Source organism: Papio anubis, chromosome 2, assembly GCF_008728515.1.
Source record: "Papio anubis isolate 15944 chromosome 2, Panubis1.0, whole genome shotgun sequence".
In the NCBI taxonomy this organism is placed as follows: domain Eukaryota; kingdom Metazoa; phylum Chordata; class Mammalia; order Primates; family Cercopithecidae; genus Papio; species Papio anubis.
In genome coordinates this window covers 111331473-111350844 of record NC_044977.1, presented here as the reverse complement: position 1 = coordinate 111350844, position 19372 = coordinate 111331473, and the positions used below count along the sequence as shown (strand labels likewise).

General features: G+C 40.0%; 1 long non-coding RNA gene across 1 annotated transcript; it reads left to right on the top strand.

Moving 5' to 3' along the window:
* The first annotated feature begins 1801 nt into the window (after positions 1–1801).
* On the top strand, positions 1802–16628 carry LOC101003458. Its single transcript, XR_002520464.2, has 3 exons — positions 1802–2369; positions 12293–12400; positions 15049–16628. It is a non-coding gene; the product is annotated as an uncharacterized LOC101003458 (long non-coding RNA).
* Positions 16629–19372: the final 2744 nt, after the last annotated feature.

Genomic DNA, 19372 nt, shown 5'->3' with positions numbered 1-19372 from the left:
GAATCCTTCAAATTGTACTGGGAAAGCAGTTTCTCTTCATCACCTCCCCTCTACCCTTCCCAACCTCTGGTAACCATCATCTACTCTCTACCTCCATGAGATCAACTTTTTAAGCTCCCACATATGAGTGAGAACATGTGATATTTGCCTTTCTGTGCCTGGCTTATTGCACTCAACATAATGACCTCCAGTTCCATCTATGTTGCTATAAATGACAGAATTTCATCTTTTTTTTTTTTTTTTTTGAGACGGAGTTTCGCTCTTGTTGCCCAGGCGAGAGTGCAATGGCGCGATCTCGGCTCACTGCAACCTCTGCCTCCCAGGTTCAAGCAATTCTTCTGCCTCAGCCTTCCCGAGTAGCTGGGATTACAGGCATGTGCCACTACGCCTAGCTAATTTTGTATTTCTAGTAGAGACAGGGTTTCTCCATGTTGGTCAGGCTGGTCTCAAACTCCCAACCTCAGGTGATTAGCGTGCCTCGGCCTCCCAAAGTACTAGGATTACAGGCATGAGCCACTGTACCCGGCCTAGAATTTCATCTTTTTAATGTCTGAATAGTATTCCATTGTGTATATATATCACATTTTCTGTATCCATTTATCCATTGATGGACACTTAGTTTGATTCTATAGTTTGACTCTTGTGAATAGCGCTGCAAAAGAAATGGGAGTGCAGATAAGTGTTAGATAAACTTTGTTCAGGCATGAGGTATAGTGCTGTCAGGTATGAGTTCAATGTTAATGAATCAACAATACTTATGCTATGATTATTCTGCTATGGTTTGAATGTTTGTCCCCTCCAAAACTCATGTTGAAACTTAATCCCCAATGTGATAGTATTGAGAGGTAGGACCTTAAGAGGTGAATGAGGCTGGGCGTAATGGCTTATGTCTGTAATCCCAGAACTTTGGGAGGCCAAGGTGGGAAGATTGCTTCAGGCCAGGAGTTTGAGACCAGCCTGGGCAACACAGTGAGAACCTGTCTCTACCGAAAATACAAAAATTAGCTGGGCATGGTGGCATATGTAGTCCTAGCTACTTGGGAGGCTGAGCTGGATCTCTTGAGGCCCGGAGCTTGAGGGTGCAGTGAGCCAAGATCACATCACTGTACTGCAGTCTGGGTGATGGAGCAAGACTTTGTCTTGAAAAGCAAAAAAAAAAAAAAAAAAAAAAAAAAAAAGACATAATTGGGACATGAAGGCTCTGTCCTTATGAATTAATCCATTTATGGATTAATGGGTTAATGGATTAATTAGTTGTCACAGAGTGGGACTGGTGGATTTAAGGGAAGAAGAAGGGAGATCTGAACTAGCCCACTCAGCCCCCTCGCCATGTGATGCCCTGTGCCACCTTGGTACTCTATAGAGAGTCCCCACCAGGAAGAAGGCCCTCACCATATGTGGTCTCTTGACCTTGGACTTGTCAGTCTCCATCAATTATAAGAAATAAACTCCTGGTGCGGTGGTTCATGCCTGTAATCCCAGCACTTTGGGAGGCCAAGGCGGGTGGATGACCTGAGGTCAGGAGTTCGAGATCAGCCTGACCAATATGGTGAAACCCTGTCTCTACTAAAAATACAAAAATTAGCTGGGTGTGGTAATGTGCACCTGTAGTCCCAGCTACTTGGGAGGCTGAGACAGGAGAATCTCTTGAACCCGGGAGATGGAGGTTGCAGTGAGCTGAGACTGCGCCACTGCACTCCAGCCTGGGTGACAGAGCGAGTCTCCGTCTCAAAAAAAAAAAAAAAAAAAAAACTTTTTAAAAATAAGTTTTCCAATTTTAGAATTCTGTTATAAGCAACAGAAAATGGATTAAGACAATGTCATTAAACAAAAACAAACATAAAACAATATTATGTACTGATTGGTTGATGAACATATTGTGACCAGAGGCTTACAGGAACCTAACCCTTTGTTGTCCCTAGGTTCAGTGTTCTGAACTAAACAGTACGGAACAATGATTCAGTACTCACTGAGTCAGTGTTCATGGTGATTTTCTAGTTACCATGAATAATGAGAATCAACTGTGCCTCTTTTTCAAGGGCTCTGTGAAGATTCAATGTGAGCATTTAATGTGAGGATTCAGATTTTCTTTTTCTCCCACACTCCTGTGAGTCAGACACATCCATAGTGATGAGAGCCTTTTGTAATGTGACTTAAGACTGGGAAGAATATAAACACTCTCTTTGAGTATTAACAAAGAGAGTATTGACTGTTAAAATATAAAAAGTCTGATTGCCTGCAGATGTGCCAACCTGCGACCAGACCGCCACAAAGACTTACTGATACTTGTCGCCTCCCCCATCTTCCTTCCAGCAGTGGAACCAGAAAGAATGCCTGGCTCCTAGGCTGGTGGCTGGACAGCAGAGCAGGTGAGTGAAGAACTCGGGAGTGAAGAGATAAAAGGAGTGGACATAGCTCAAGTGTGGACAGCACCCTGGGAGCTACTCTTAGCCAGCCATGGAGGTGACTGTGTAATGTGATCCCACTGTCCAGGATAAAAGGTCCCATGAACAGAACTAGAGATAAGTTGAAAGGACTAGAGAAGCTACTTCCAAGTTTCTGATACCTCTGCACTCATTTCTTATTTCTATGGACTCTGTGAGAGTTAGAATATAATACTTGAACTTAAGTAAAAGTCCTAAATTAGTATTTCTCAGAATTTCATGGGAGTGGTTTATAGGCTAAGAGTAAAATCATTTTGAAATGGACTTATTCCTCCACAGTAAGTGTCTTAATACTGGAGTTACATATATAGAACACAGAATAGTATACCTGGCATATAACAAGTTTTCAGAATATGAAAAAATATTGAGAAAGGTAGAGAGCAAAATGGACAAATAGAACCCTTCACTGATTATCCTCCCTGCAGGAACACCAAATTGAATAATTATCTACACAAAAAAAGCACCTTCATAAGAATCAAAAATCATGTGAGCAATCACAGCACCTGGTTTTAACTTCATATCACTGAAAGAGTTACTGAAGAGGGTAGGAAAGAGTCTTGAATTGCTGACACCATGCCTCCCTCATCCTAGCTCCTGGATAACATTTCTAGACACATGTTGAGCCAGAAGGGAACCCACTGTCTTGAAGGGAAGGACTCAGTCCTGGCAGGATTTATCACCTGCAGACTAAAGAATCTCTGGGCCCCAAATAATTAGCAGCATTAACCAGGTAGTACACACTATGGGCCTTGGGTGAGACTCTGGGATGTACTGGCTTCAGATGTGAACAAACATATTCACAGCTATGGTGGCAACGAGGATAGACTCCTTCTGCTTGAGAAAAGAAGAAGGAAGAAAAAGGGGACTTTGTCTTGAAGCTTAGGAACCAACTTGGCCACATTGAGAAAAAGCACCAAACAGGCTCTCATGGTCCCCAGTCCCAGCCCTTGGCTTTTGGGTAGCATTTCTGTACCTACTCTGGGCCAAAGGAGAGCCCACTGTCCAGAACGGTGAGTCCCAAGCCTGGCAGCATCCACCACAAGCTAACTGAAGAGCTCTTAGGCCTTAAGTGAATATCAGCTACACCCTGGAAGCACTTACTGTGGGCTTGTGGTGGTGTTGGACATGGGGAGAAATTCCTCCACCTGGGGAAAGGGGAGGGAAGAATAGGAAGGACTTTGTCTTGTGGTTTCTGTACCAGCTCAGCTGCAGTAGAAGAGAGCACCAGGTAGAGTTCTAAGATTTCTGGCTCTAGGCCCTGGCTCCTGGACAACATCTCTGGACCTGCCCAGGGCCCAGGGGAACTTGCTGCCCTTAAGGGATGGACACAAGTCTGGCTGGCTTTGGCATCTGCTGATTGCAGAGACTTCGGGCCTTGAGCAAACAGGGTAGACAGGTAGTGGTTACAGCAGGCCTTGGGTGGAGCCTGTGCTTGTCAGCTTCAGGTCTGACTCAGCATAGTCCCAGTGCTGGTGGCCACAGGTGTCCTTGTGTCACCCCTCCCCCAGCTCCAGGCAGCTCTGCACAGACAGCAGCTCCACTTGTTGGGAGAAAGTAAGGGAAGAGAACAAGTCTCTGTCTGGTAATCCAGACGATTCTTGCAGGTCTTATCAAAGATCATGAAGGCAGTACCTCCACTCTTTAAGAACCACAGCATTTAGCCGGGCGAGGTGGTGGGCGCCTGTAGTCCCAGCTACTTGGGAGGCTGAGGCAGGAGAATGGCAGGAACCCGGGAGGCGGAGCTTGCAGTGAGCTGAGATCCGGCCACCACACTCCAGCCTGGGCGACAGAGCGAGACTCCGTCTCAAAAAAAAAAAAAAAAAAAAAAAAAGAACCACAGCATTAATGGGCTTGGAGCCCCCGAATGCAGATACAGCTGCAGTAACCAAAAACTTAGATCACAACACCCAAGTCTCTTTGAATACCTGGAATACCTTCCCAAGAAGGAGGAATACAAACAAGCCCAGACTGCAAAGACTATAATAAATATCTAACTCTTCAATGCCCAGACACCAATGAACATCCACAAGTATTTGGACTATCCAGGAAAACATGACCTCACCAAACAAACTAAATAAGGCACCAGGGGCCAAGCTTGAAGAGACAGAGACATGTGTCCTTTCAGACAGAGAATTCAAAATATCTGTTTTGAGGAAACTCAAAGAAATTCCAGATAACACATAGAGGAATTGAGAATCCTGTCAGATAAATTTAACAGAGATTGAATAATTAAAAAGAATCAAAGCCAGGCATGCTGGCTCACATCTGTAATCCCAGCACTTTGGGAGGCCAAGATGAGTGGATCTCACTTGAGCTCAGGAGTTCAAGACCAGCCCAGGCAACATGGTGAAACCCCATCTTCACAAAAAATACAAAAATTAGCTGGGCATGGTGGTGTACTACAGTGACCTGTAGTCCCAGCTACTTGGGAGGCTGAGGTGGGAGGATTGCTTGAGCCCAGGAGGTCAAGGCTGCAATGAGCCATGATCATGCCACTGTACTCCAGAGTAAGACCCTGTCACCAAAAAAAAAAAAAAAAAAAAAATTCAAGCAGAAGGTCTGGGGTTGAGAAAATGCAATTGACATACTGAAGAATGCATCAGATTCTCTTAGTAGCAGAATCAATCAAGCAGAGGAAATAATTAGTGAGCTTGAAGACAGGCTATTTGAACATATATAGTCAGAGAAGACAAAAGAAAAAAGAATAAAAAGAGTGAAGCATGCCTACAAACAGCTAGAAAATAACCTCAGAAGGGCAACTGTAAGAGTTATTGGCCTTAAAGAGAAAATATAGAGAGAGATGGGGTAGAAAGTTTATTCAAAGGGATAATAGCAGAGGATATCCCAAACCTAGAGAAAGATATCAGTATTTAAGTACAAGAAGGTTGTAGAACACCAAGAAGATTTAACACAAAGAAGACTACATCAAGGCATTTAATAATCAAACTCCCAAAGGTCAAGGATAAAGAAAGGATCCTAAAAGCAGCAAGTGAAAAGAAACAAATAGCATACAAGGGAGCTCCAATACGTCTGACTTTTCCATGGAAACCTTATAGGCCAGGAAGAGTGACATGACATATTTAATATGCTGAAGGAAAAAAACTTTTACCCTAGAATAGTAGATCAGGTGAAAATAGCTTTCAGACATGAAAGAGAAATAAAGACTCTTTCAGACAAACAAAAGCTGAGGGATTTCATCAACACCAGACCTGTCCTATAAGAAATGCTAAAGGAAGTTCTTCAATCTGAAAGAAAATGATGTTAATGAACAATAAGAAATCATCTGAAGATACAAAACTCATTGGTAATTGTAAGTACACAGAAAAAACACAGAATATAACACTGTAATTGTGATGTGTAAACTACTCATATCTTAAGCAGAAAGACTAAAAGGTGAAATCACCAAAAATAACTGCAACAACTTTACAAGACATAGATAGTATAATAAAATATAAACAGAAACAACAAAAAGTTAAAAAGTGGGGAGATAAAGTTAAACTACAGAGTTTTTATGAATTTTATTTTTGCTCATTAGTTAATTTGTTTATGGCATCAGTGTTAAGTTGTCATGAGTTTAAAGTAATGGGTTGTAAGATACTATTTACAAGCCTAATGGTAACCTCAATGAAAGTATAAAAATAAAAAGCAAAAAAAATTAAAATATGTCATCAGAGAAAATCACTTGCACTAAAAGGAAAACAGGAAGGAAAAAAAGAAGGAAGAGTAGCTACAAAACAACCAGAAAACAAATACCAAAATTATAGCAGTAAGTCCTTACTTATCAGTAATAACTGAATGTAAATGGAATAAGCTCTCCAATCAAAAGACATAGAGTGACTGAATGGATTTTTCTAAAAAAAGCAAGACCCCATGATCTGTTGCTTATAAGAAACACACTTCACCTATAAAGATGCACATAGACTGGAAATAAAGGGATGGAAAAAAATATTCCATGAAAATGGAAACCAAAAGAAGAGCGAGAATCGCTGTATCAGACAAAATAGATTTCAAGACAAAAACTATAAAAAGAGACAAAGAAAGTCATCATATAATTATAAAGGAGTTAATTAAGCGAGAGGAGATAACAGATGTAAATATGTATGCACCCAACAGTGGAGCACCCAGATTATGTAACGCAAATATTATTAGAGCAAAAGAGATAGACCCCAACAGAATAATAGCTGGAGACTTCAGCACCCCTCTTGCATCATTGGACAGAGTATCCAGACAGAAAATCAACAAAGAAACATTGGACAAGAGAAAGAAATAAAAGGCATCCAAATGGGAATGAAAGAAGTCAAATTATCCTTGTTTACAGATGATATAATCTTATATTTGGAAAAATCTGAAGACTCCACCAAAAAACTATGTAAACTGATAACCAAATTCAGTAAAGTTTCAGGATACAAAATCAACATATAAAAATCATAGCATTTCTATATGCCAACAGCAAATGATCTGAAAAAGAAATTAAAAAGTAATCCCATCTACAATAGCTACAAATAAAATTAAATACCTAGGAATTAACCAAAATGAAAGATTTCTACCATGAAAACTATAAAACGTTTATGCAAGAAATTGAAGAGGACACAAAATATAGAAAGATATTCCATGTTCATGAATTGGAAGAATCAATATTGCTGAAATTCCATTCTACCCAAAGCAATCTACAGAATCAATGCAATCCCTATCAAAATACAAACAATATTCTTCACAGACATAGAAAAGACAATCCTGGTCAGGCATGGTGGCTCATGCCTGTAATCCCAGCACTTTGGGAGGCCGAGGCAGGCAGATAACCTGAGGTCAGGAGTTCGAGACCAGCCTGACTAACATGGAGAAACCCCATCTCTACTAAAAATACAAAATGAGGCAGGCATGGTGGTTCATGCCTGTAATCCCAGCTACTCAGGAGGCTGAGGCAGCAGAATTGCTTGAACCCAGGAGGCGGAGGTTGCGGTGAGCCGAGATCACGCCATTGCACTCCAGCCTGGGCAACAAGAGCGAAACTCCATCTCAAAAAAAAGAAAAAAGAAAAAAGAAAAAAAGAAAAGAAAAGAAAAGACAATCTTAAAATTTATATGAACCACAAAAGACCAAGAAGAGCCAAATCTATTCTGAGCAAAAAGAACAAAACTAGAGCAGTCACATTACCTGGCTTCGAATTATACCTCAAAGCTTATTGTAACCCAAACAACATGGTACTGGCATAAAATAGACACATAGATCAATGGAACAGAATAGAGAATCCAGAAATAAATCCATACAGCTATGGTGAACTCATTTTCAACAAAGGTGCCAAGAACATATATTGAGGAAAAGACAGTTTCTTCAATAAATGGTGCTGGAAAAACTGGATATCCATATATAGAAGAATGAAACTAGATCATTATCATATATATACAAAAATCAAATCAAATAAGGCAAGGAGGACTGAGTGGTAGGCGGAAGCTGTCTGAGTAAACTGTGAGAGAACCAGGCCAAGAGTGGGACTAAGGCAGGGTCTCTAATTAATATATAGTCAGCATATACTGAGAGGGAATGTGGAGCACAGTAGTTGTTATATATGTAATCTAGCACTGGGAAATAAGAGGAGGAGAGGATTACTTGAGCCCAACAGTTGGTTGGAATATGTACCAGGCAATATATAGAATCCTGGCCTCTGGCACAACAACATCTGCTCACGATGTGAGGGGTGTGGTGGTGGTGGTGCATGCCTCTCGTTCTAGCTACTGAGTGCAGGAGGATGGATTAGACCCGGGTTGGGAGCCACGAAGTGAGGCTGTGACATGAATTCAAGCCCCCAGTGCTGCAGGAGAGCTCACGATCATGCCACTGCACTCCAGTCTAGGGGTGAAAAAGAGGTGGGAACCCTATCTCGGTCCATAAAAGCAGCATTGGCATGTAGTAGGAAGTGAAGAGATAGAAAGTGTAAACCATGTAGATAAAGAATTCAACCCACAGCCTGAGAAGATCAGCTCAGTCCCAGGCAGCTGGAGCACACCAGAGTAAGGGGACGAAGTCCCAGGCAGCAGCTACCTGCCACTGTACTTTGGTTTTGAGCCGTTTTCCTGATATAGATGGAAAAAGAACAAGCAGGCCCATCCAAGGACTAGAGAAGTCAGAAGAAGATTAGGTTTTCTGGAAAGAAAAAAAAAAAAAAGTTCCTATGAGTTCTGGGGTTCACTATTTTAACAAAAGTGAGCCATTCCTTTTTTTTTTTTTTTTTGAGATGGAGTCTCCCTCTGTTGCCCAGGCTGCAGTACAGAAGTTGAATTACTTGATATGTACCAGAGATTGAGGCCTGCAGCTGCAGTTACCCGCTATTTCAGGCATACAATTCATTTTGTAAACAGATGACATAAATCTATAGTGCCTATAAATACATTTACAGTACTGTAAACGTATTTTCTCTTCCTTAAGATTTTCTTAATTATGTTTTCTTTTCTCTAGCTTACTTTATTATAAGAATACAGTACAAGCATACAAAATATGTCAATCAACTATTTACATTATCCATAAATAGTCATCAGAAAGCTATTAGTAGTTAACTTAGGCTAACCCTAACCCCTGCATTGTTCGAGGGTCAACTGTAGTTCTTACAGATATTAAAAGCATCAGAGTCGTTCCCATTGTGCCAACTGGGCTGTAGTAAGAAACAGAGAGTAGCAATGCTCCTGGAATTTTTTGGTGTCTGTCTCCTGGGACATGTGAACAAAGATATTCTGAAAGATTCCACACAATAGCCCATCTGAAAGGTTCTTGAGTAACACTTGAGAGTAACATTTTGAGTGCGTTGGTTTTCCCCAAGAAGGCTTATTTTTAGAAATTTTACCTAAACTTGCTCTATTTCACATTATTACCACTATGATTATAATCACAACTTTTGTCTAATTTTTTTTTTTTTTTTTTTTGAGATGGAGTCTTGCTCTGTCGCCCAGGCTGGAGTGCAATGGTGCAATCTCGGCTCACTGCAACCTCTGCCTCCCAGGTCCAAGAGATTCTCCTACCTCAGCTTCCCGAGTAGCTGGGATTACAGGCGCCCGCCACCCCGCAAGGCTAATTTTTGTATTCTTAGTAGAGACTGGGTTTCACCATGTTGGTCAGGCTGCTCTCGAACTCCTAACCTCAGGCGATCACCCACCCACCTCAGCCTCTGAAAGTGCTGGGATTACAGGCGTTAGCCACTGCGCCTGGCCTAATATTTTTTAAACTGTGGTTTATTGCAAGCTGCTGACCCTGAGCACACAATAGGAATAAAGCAAAGAAAACTAGGAAAATATGTAAACTTTGACAAGCATAAAGTGCAGACAAGCATTGAAAAGAAAGAGACAAAAGTGATTGTATATAACTAGTAATGTGTACATTTTAAAATGTTTCATTTTGTGTCATAAATTTGTTTTAAGATTATTGCTTTCTAAAAAACATTTAGGCCAGGCACGGGGGCCCACGCCTGTAATCTCAGCACTTTGGGAGGCTGAGGTGAGCAGATCACCTGAGGTCAGGAGTTCAATACCAGCCTGGCCAACATGGTGAAATGCTGTCTCTAGTAAAAATGCAAAAATGAGCCAGGAATGGTGGCGGGCGCCTGTAGTCCCAGCTACTCAGGAGGCTAAGGCAGAAGAATCGCTTGAACCCGGGAGGCAGATGTTGCAGTGAGCCAGGATCACACCACTGCGCTCCAGCCTGGGTGACAGAGCGAGATTCTGTCTGAAAAAAAAATTTTTAACTTTTATATTAAGAAAAGCTTTCTACAATCCCAAATTGAGGTTTTAGTCACCAGGTTAACATTTTGGTGCATATTACATCAGGCTTTTTTCCTTTGCTTATATTACCTGCTTATCTATATAAAGATATAATTTTATATATAGACATATATAACTATATTTTAATATATAATTACATGTAGTTACACACATGATATATAACATTTATATATAATTATGTAGTTACAGAGTTTTATTTATATAATTTTTACGTATAACTTTTAATAAAATAACAACATACTCTATAAATACACAATCTGGTTTTTTGCTTTTTTTTTTTTGAGACAGTCTCGTTCTGTCGCCCAGACTGGAGTGCAGTGGTACGATCTCAGCTCAGTGCAACCTCCACCTCACGGATTCAAGCGATTCTCCTGCCTCAGCCTCCCGAGTAGCTGGGACTACAGGTGCCCGCCACCATGCTCGGCTTATTTTTTTTTTGTTTTTTGTTTTTTGTATTTTTAGTAGAGACAGGGTTTCACTATGTTGGCCAGGCTGATTCAAACTCCTGACCTAGTGATCCACCTGCCTCGGCCTCCCAAAGTGCCAGGATTACAGGTGTGAGCCACCGCACCCACCCTACACAATCTATTTTGAAACATACATTTTTTTACAATGTAATTTGAAAAGTTTTCACATTATTTATGGATTTACCTAATTTTTTAAAAAAATGTTTAGAAGAGGGGTCAGTAAACTACAACCTGCGGGCCAGCCATCTTATTTTTGTAAAGAAAGTTTTGTTTCTTATAATATCATGACTTTTCTCTGCTTCTTGGGAGCACTTAAAGCACGACCAGTGGCATTTCATATGAGTCCCATGGTGTTATTCAAGGTTTATGGTTTGCATTAAACAACATAAAAAATATTTAAGAACCATGAGAGATCACTTTTTACTGCAATACGCAATTTAATGGAGAGACAACCTGCTCACACGAAGACGAATAGTACCACGCCGTGTTTCAATCAAATACTTGCAACACTTGAGCTCACAGATATAGAAACAGGAGATGATCACAGAATTATTACAGTAGTGCAGTATGTACTACATTTAATGTTATGCAGCCATGTTTTAATAGTGCTTTTTTTTTTTGGGGATAGAGTCTCGCTCTGTCATGTGCAATCTCGGTTCACTGCAACCTCCACCTCCCAGGTTCAAGCAATTCTCCTGCCTCAGCCTCCCGAGTAGCTGGGACTACAGGCACACGCCTCCACGCCGGCTAACTTTTTGTATTTTAATAGAGATGGTTTCACCTTGTTACCCAGGCTGGTCGCCAACTCCTGAGCTCAGGCAATCTGCCCGCCTCAGCCTCCCAAAGTGCTGGGATTATAGGCGTGAGACACTTTGCCCAGCCTAATCCTGCATTTTTACATTTATTTCTCTTGACTGCGAACGGGGCTCATTTAATATCTGTGTTTATGTGTATAGTAAGTTCTTATAAATTTTAACCTTTTATAATAGATTTGTGTATTATGTTAGTGAATGATAAAATAGCTGGTATCTGCTATATCTTATGCATTGATGACATGCCTTTTTCTTAACTTTTTGGATATGTCTAGGCTATGCAGTTCATTCGTCAGTCTTTTGTAACTGTCACAGATCTCAAAAAAATTTTCCAGTATATTTGTTGAAAAAAATTCGTGGCCAGGTGTGGTGGCTCATGCCTGTAATCTCAGCACATTGGAAGGCGGAGGCAGGTGGATCACTTCAGGCCAGGAGTTCAAGACCAGCCTGGTCAACATAGCAAAAACCTGTCCCTACTAAAAATACAAAAAAAAAAAAAAAAAAAAAAAAATAGCTGCATGTGAGGGCACAAGCCTGTAATCCCAGCTACTTGGGAGGCTGAGGTAGGAGAATCACTTGAACTCGGGAGGCAGAGGTTGTAGTGAGCGGAGACTGCGCCACTGCACTCCAGCCTAGACAACAGAGTGAGACCCTGTCTCAAAAATTAAAAAAAAATAATAAAAATAAAAAAAACATGTATTTTGAACCTGCACAGTTCAAACCCATGTTGTTCAAGGGTCAAGTGTATATGGAATGATCACAGGTTCTATTTGCAAATTATTCTGCTTGCTTTTGTCATCCAGAGTCTAGAGTCCCCATGTGCTTCTGGATCTGGTGTACCACAGACAGAGCAAACAGAGGCTTTTAAATCCCTGTGGGAGTTTATCAAAGTCTGACAGTTGATAACCAAGGTGAGTGATCCTAGAGTATCATAATGTGATTCTCTAGGTTGTATGAGGTAAGGGGAGGAGTGGCAAGGAGAGTGTGCACTCAACAATGCTAACCTCATAATATCAGGTAGGCACAGTAGGCTGATTATGGCCTAATTTAATGCTCAAATTCTTCAATAATTTAGTTTTTCCTTCTGGTTATGACCATTTGGGGAGCAGGTTTTATTAGAAATTAACAAACACAATGGTAAGCTTAAATATAGGATTTCTTCCAGTCAGTTTAGGTAGAGCTGGTAACTGGCAGTTATTTGAATAATTTTACAAAGACCAATGATTTTGGTAACGAATAATCCCTTCTCATTTGTGTAGTGGTTAGTAAGAGGGGGAAAATAAACATAATAATCTCCCTGCTTCTCATAGATTTTTCCTAAAAAGAAAAAAGCAAACTTTCCCACCTCCCTCCACACTCCTCCCCCTGCAAAAAAAACACAAAAAACAAAAAACAAAAGAACAAAAGAAATGCCTTTTTCCTTCATTCCAACAAAACAAAACAAACTCTATAACCAATCCCTGGTTAGAAATGTAGTGCACACTACAATTAAAATGTGAATACTACATATTACGTGTGGCAAATGCCTTTTCTCTTGTTTACAATTGTTTTAATCATGTGCCAGGGTGGAAGAGAAACAACTTTAAATGGAGGAAGGAACTGTGCAGTCACCACCCACATCTTCTCAAGCATTGGTGGAAACCTCAGCCTAAGTGGATATTTGGGATCCATTCTCCAAGTAGCAACTGGAATGTGCTATCAGCCACTTTCACATTAATGGGAGACCTGTTACAGCCCTTGAGTGAAAGAATGGCTCATTTCTCCTAGTATCCCTGGGGCCAGGCTTAGAGCAGGAGTTCAAAAAGTTAGCAGATCAGAAGTTTTGCTTGTAAATTATTCTGCTTCTTTTTTCATTGAAAGTCTTAGAGCTCCCAAAATGCACTCTTGGATCTGGTGCACTGTTGTTGGTACAAACAGTAAATCACAGGCTCTACCTAAACAGCTAATGAATGAACAAAACATCTTATATAAAAGCTCCATCTTAACAGAAGTTTTAAAAAGTCCTGTGTTGGTGAGGGTTGGAGGAAAAAAGTGTACTCCCAAACATATCATTGGGGAAATGTAAATTGTTTAAGTCCTGTGTAACCTGGCAATGACCATTACAATTAAAAATGTATATACCCTGTGACCCAGCAATGTCACTTCTGCTATTTCATCCTGCACAAAAACTCTCATATATGCACAAAGAAAATAATAGTCATTACAGCATTCTTTGTAATGGTAAAAGACTAGAAATAAATGTCTCTTCAACAGAGAACTGGTGAAATAAATTGTGACATATACATGTAATGGAATTCTGTACTGATGTTAAAAAGGAATAAGAATTATACATGTTGACATGGACTGACCTCTAAGATAATACTGTTAAGTAAACAAAGTCAAGTACAAAATCACCTGTTCAGTATGTTACAGCTTGTGTAAATAACAATAATGGGGGGAAGGAATATAAATATATGTTTCTATTTGAAAAGACTATCTCTGGAAGGTTACGTAAGAAACTGGTAACAGTTGTTCAATTTGGGGAAAGGAACTGAGGAATTGGGAGGATTGAAAGAGAAGGAAGGGAGCTTTGTTTTTTACTGTTGTGTCATTTCAGTTTCTAGCCGTGTGTAGACCATTTAAAATTATTAAAATAAAAATGTCCAAAGTAAATATTTTAAAATTGATTTCTAAAGAGAATAATGCTTTTTGTTTTGTTTTGTTTTTTTGTTTTTTGAGACAGCATTTCTTTCTGTATCCCAGGCTGGAGTGCAGTAATGTAATCATGGCTTACTGCACCCTGGACCTCCCAGGTTCAAGTGATCCTCATACCTCAGCCTCCTGAATAGCTGGGACTACATGCACACACCACCAGCCTGCCTAATTTTTTTTTATTACTTTTTGTAGAGAAGGGGGTCTCACTCTGCTGCCCAGGCTGGCCTTGAACTCCTGGGCTCAAGCAGTTCTCCCACCAGAGCTTTCCGAAGTGCTGGGATTACCGGTGTGAGTCATTGTGCCCAGCCAAGAATGCTTCTTAAAGATCACTAGTGTATTGTGAGTTACATTTGGATCAGAAAAAACAGAGTAGGGGGAATATATCTACATAATCAGTTGTTTAAGCATAGAACCACCCTGAAGAGGAGACAGCTAGGGATACAGGTAAAAGGGAAGACTTAGTTCTCTGTATCTTTTTGTACCTTTAGATTTACATACATATCTGTATATATACATACGTAATATGTGTAGATTATATTATTATATATTATATATAATTGAAATTATTGTTTTTAACATTCACTGGAAGCATGGAAGTGGAAAGAGAAAAATAATCTTGAAGTAGGAACAGCATACTCAGTAGGTTCAGACAACCCTAGTTTCAAATCCTGAATCTCAATAGCTTTGTGATGTTGGGCAAGCTGGTAAATCTCTGGGCCTCTTCTGCCAAAACCCTCAGAAGGATAAGTTGATTAAATGGAAAATATTATACATAAAGCATCTTTCCTATGATAGCACATAAAGTTCAATAATTTGTAGTCATTATTATCATACGGCCAATGAAATCCTTTCTATTCCAAAACAGTTTCAAGTGTTCCAAAGAAGCCATCCATAGCAAGAATCTTGGACTCAGGAGAGTGTTGCTGCTTGAGCTGTGTCACAACAGCCTTACAACATGGTGTTGCTACTGACCTAGATCAATGAGAAGCCCCGATTTGCCCAAAAGTGGCCCCAAGCAACACAGTGTCACTTTACAGCACCAATTGATTAAATGTTGGCATTGCTTACGCACATTGTGATTTTCCCCAAAAGCTCTATCAAATGAACAAAGAAGAGGTTTTTGTTTTTTTTTTTTTTTTAAGATAATAAAATAACAATACAGATTCGTAAAATTCACTGAGCATTTAGCACTTCATCTTTTTTTCTTTCCTTTCTTGTCTCTTCAGGACCATTGTTAATACTATAGCAAACCTATTAGTGTGTTATAAAGTTACCAGCTGTGATCAAACATACTTTTATTTGCTTCTTTGTATATCTAGGTTATATTATTGAAATGGATAGATCTCTTACTATTCCGACGGCAAACATGTATGAATCTGACCAATCATATTTCTATTGTTGAAAAACCCTATATATGATACCAGGTATTTATCTTTTATCTCAGTAGTGCTCGGATGAGTGTTACACATTTGGAACTTCAGTACACAAAGGATGGTGCTTACAATGACTCCTCATACACATACAAAATGTCTATATTGAAAATTGCTTTTTACTATTGCCAACTTTATATATTTTGCAGCATGAAACAAAATAATTCTAAATGTACATAAGTTTCTGTGTCATTCCTTCCTGACAGACGGATGATAATTTTCTGAATTTGTTTCCTAGCTTGCATAAATAGCAGTTGCATTTTTTTCAATGCTGAACTTAATAAAAGCTCAGACAGAGGACAAGATACGTAACATTTCATAATAACTGCTGAAATTCTATAACTTGAGTGCAGACAGGGCTGGTGAAGAAAGGAGAGAGGATCCAGCATCACAAGTCCTGGTGCAGCATTCCAAGAATGGAGGACCAGCGACCCAATGTGGCAAAGCCAATTGTTGCACCCGGGGCCGCAGAGGAAATTCTGGATGCTTGGCTATTACAAAGGATTTTTGAAAGGCTCTTTATTTTTGTAAACTGGATTCAGAATCAACCACTGAGCACCTACTGTGGTCTAGATAAATTTATATACCTGTTACTTCAACATCTTTTGTTTTTAGGTTGACATACCTGATATATTGGTTCAGGGGAAATTTTACAAGCATTGATAGTTTTGATATGCTGTGCCCTTGAGAACTGAAATAACAGACAATAACCTTGAGTTGTTGTTGCTGTTTAATCTGACTAGTTATTGATAACATTAATATAGGCTGAGCCAACACTTTAAACATTTTAGACAACAGGGGAGAAATATCACTACTCAAAAAACCCCAACCTTCGTATATTTTATATTTCATAAAGCAGATTTTGCTGGGTTAGTACTTTTGTTTTAATGTACTTTCAACTAGTTTTCCTAAGAATGGAAGATTGGGAGGCCAAGGCAGGTAGATCTTTTGAGGCCAGGAGTTCGAGACCAGCCTGGCCAACGTGGTGAAACTCCTTCTCTACTAAAAATACAAAAATTAGCTGGGTGTGGTGGCACATGCCTGTAATCCCAACTACTGGGAAGACTGAGGCAGGAGAATCAATTGAACCTGGGAGATGGAGGTTGCAGTGAACCGAGACCATGCCACTGCACTCTAATCTGGGCGACAGAGCAAGACTGTTTCACAAAAAAAAAAAAAAAAAAAAAAGAAAGAAAGAAAGAAAGAAAAAGAAGAATCAAAGAAAACAAACTGCTATGCTGTAAGTCAAAGGAAATAACGTCATTAATGTGGAGGATGCCCGTCCCCTGACATAGTTCTCTTAGAAGCCTGAATAGATTTTCTTTCTGAACAATCCCATCCTCCAGCAATTCAATACTTCAGGGCTAATAATCTTAGTGTCCTATTACATTTTTTATTGATTAAAATTTATTAAAGGCTTCACAAGTGTGCACTTCCATCTGTGTCAACATGTGATTTGTCCTGAAACATCAGATGTACTGTGAAGTTTATTTCCTTTGAAATTCATTTCAATGGCTTATTATTAAATGAAGCCATGGTTCCAATGGGACATCAAGAGATCAAGCCAACCTGAAATTACAAATGAACAAACACACGAATGACCAGTCTAGTATTTTTCCAAATTATCAAATGGTGCAAAACCTGACTTTAAGCAAAATCATGTAAGTGTGACTTTCTTCTTCTTTGTGCTTACGATTCTCCTGCACAGTGTGGTTACTCTGCACACAGTTCAGGACAGTCTTAAATCTGGGGAGGAGACAGTCCCATCTCAGGCTTTCCAGAGGCTAGGGGGTGTGGTCCTCATCAACCCTCTTGAACTGTTTTGTTTTCTGATAAATGCTGAACAAGTGGAACAAATATTTTACTCTCTTAGCCTAGATAGGTATTTTACTTCTAGGACATATTATCTTCAAACATGAGAGATGTTGGAGATAGTATTGAAGAGAGATATCAATGTTCAGCAATATCAAAATCTAGTTAATTTGCTGTATATAAATTACTTGGCATTTAAATGCTACATTGATTTAAATGGATAACTGTGTATTACAAACTCACAAATAGCATCTCTTCAATACTGAATTATTAGAAAGCATCTCATTATTTTATAACTCTTCAGCTACTAGTCAAACACATCATAAAAACAGATTGGAAGAAGAAATATTTGGGGATTTGATATACGTCTACAGTGACAGCTATAATAATGGGGACAACAGTTAACATAGGGTACTTATGCATGCTATGCTGTTTATATCACATGTGTTAGCTCAGATTTGCAAACTTTTCTTGTAAAGGGTCCAGTAATAAATGTATTCTCCAGTTTAGTGGGACGTATAGTCTCTGTCTCCCAACTACTCAACTCTACCCTTACAGAGCAAAAGTAGTCATAAATGGATAAGCATGGGCTGTGTCCTAATAAAACTTAGTTTAAGGTCACTGAAGTGTGAATTTCGTATAGTTTTTTTTCCTCTTTCTCTCTTTCTTGGACTTGCTTTGTCACCCAGGCTGGAGTGCATTGGGGAGATCACGGCTTACTGTAGCTTTACATTCCCGGGCTCAAGCCATCCTCTCACTCTAGTCTCCAGAGTAGCCAGGGGGCATGTACCACCATACCCAGATAATTTTTAAATTTTTTTGTAAAGACGGAGAGGGGTGGGTAGTCTCCCTGTGTTGCCCAGGCTGGTCTTGAACTCCTAGCCTCAAGATCCTCCCGCTTGGACCTCCCAAAGTGCTGGGATTACAGGTGTGAGCCACCATGCCCAACCTGTCACACATTATTCTTTAAAATTTTTTAAAAAATAATTTAAAAACAGAAATAATCATTCTTAGCTCATGGTCGTAAAAAAAAAAAAAAAAAAAAAAAAAAAGGCAGTCTTCCCACCTGCTTCCCTTTTTCCCCACCTCCCCTCCCCGCCCCACACACAAAAGATGATTTGGCCCTAGTGCCTTAATTTGCTGACATCCGCATTATCTCACTGGGTTAATAGGGCTTTTCTAAATGATCAGATATACTGTGATTATATTGTCAAGTGAATGGGAAAGAGTTTTCCCGCTAGCCTTGTTTCCCACCCTACTGCCTCATCACTGTCTGCCACCCTGCTGCCACTGAGACTGATGGGGTTTTAGTCAATTGTTTCTGAGGTTAAAAGCAAGCTCTGCATGTCTAGACTCTAGACATATCAACTTAAGAACTGCTATCAATTATAAGGATAGGCAACAATCTTACGGGTTTGAGCGCTGGAGTGTCCTGATTGGGTTTGGTCGTTTTTACAGATGAAGCTCCGTTGATCAAGAGTGGCAAAGAGACAGAGCAACAAGTTGCTGCAGTAATCCGGGGATAAAGGAAGGTGATCTGGACTAGGCTGGTAGAAACAGGGGACTAAGACAGGCTGTTTATAGGATGCATATTTAGGATTGGGTGCTTGCTTGAATGAAGATTGATTAGCTGTTTTAAATACCTCTCACAGGATAAAATAAAGTTATTTATTTTTATTTATTTATTTATTTTGAGACAGAGTGTCGCTCTGTTGCCCAGGCTGGAGTGCAGCGGTGCAATCTCGGCTCACTGCAACCTCCACCTCCTGGGTTCAAGCGATTCTCCTGCCTCAGCTTTCCAAGTAGCTGGGACTACAGGTGTGTGCCACCACGCCCAGCTAATTTTCGTATTTTTAGTAGAGACGGGGTTTCACTGTGTTGACCAGGCTGGTCTCGAACTCCTGACCTCGTGATCTACCCGCCTCGGCCTCCCAAAGTGCTGGGATT